Here is a 1,002-nt window from a genome sequence, read left to right as displayed (position 1 = left end):
GCTCAGGACTCTCGTGGTGACGGAAGTGAATGTTTACAAGTATGACTGTGTGAGGTACTTGTGGTGGTGGGTTATCTCCCTGAATCTTTACCAATGTTGAGATATCTTGCCGTGTTTCCATTATATAGGAAGGAGAATAACAATTCCGACATGGACGGTGTATGTTTAGACTGCTAAAAAGTGGGAGAGGCAGGATTTGAACAGTCCGACTCTAGACTTTTATGCAATGCACTATTAGGAGGGGCATTGTAAAGATTTGGAAATGTAATTACCAAATTTTGTTGCACCTTTCAATCAACTTTGCAAAGTGTTACAAATAGAGATTTGGGGGCCGTGTTATCAGCAGTTGTGAGTCACTGACCTAGAAGGTGGTATTGAGTGGCATTAGGTGGTATTAAGTTGATGGTCAAAACATGGAGAGCTTCAATTTCTCGTTAAGGAGGTTGCACATGCTGGAATTTTACAGAGTTAGGCCTGTGCATCTCTTTGTATCAAATAATGTGACCTTATAAGAAGAGAACTGGATCTGTGAACCCCTTGTGTGGACCAACATCTAAACAGCGCAATGTTTGGAGAATGGAACTGACACTTCAGTGTAGAGAGAATTGTCAGGCCGGTGGAAGGGAGCCTCCTCTGTGTCAGGAAAAGGAGTCAGATTCATTAGCCATGTTCAGTGTAGTGAATGGCAGCAGAGATGGTTTTGGGTGGAATATTTAATATTATATTTGTCATTGGTTCAGCCACCTGAGAAGTATGGGTGTATATTCCAAAGGAAGGAAAGGATTTTGTGTTTTTGAACAAATACACACGCACACATACTGCAAAAACTAATGAAACTGTCTCTCAACCACTTCTTCCATCCCTATCAACCTCTCCTCTCTTAAACATATTCCAAGCTATAAGTGAATGTGGAGAATGAAGTGACTCATTCTATTTTAAGGAGTTGATAGGATGCCTTCAAAGAGGAAGGTAATACTGACTATTCCTAATTTTAAGTAGTGC

This window comes from Otolemur garnettii, unplaced genomic scaffold (assembly GCF_000181295.1).
Source record: "Otolemur garnettii isolate 467f Iridium unplaced genomic scaffold, OtoGar3 scaffold00214, whole genome shotgun sequence".
NCBI classification, from domain to species: Eukaryota; Metazoa; Chordata; class Mammalia; order Primates; family Galagidae; genus Otolemur; species Otolemur garnettii.
Note: the sequence above shows the minus strand (reverse complement) of the source record.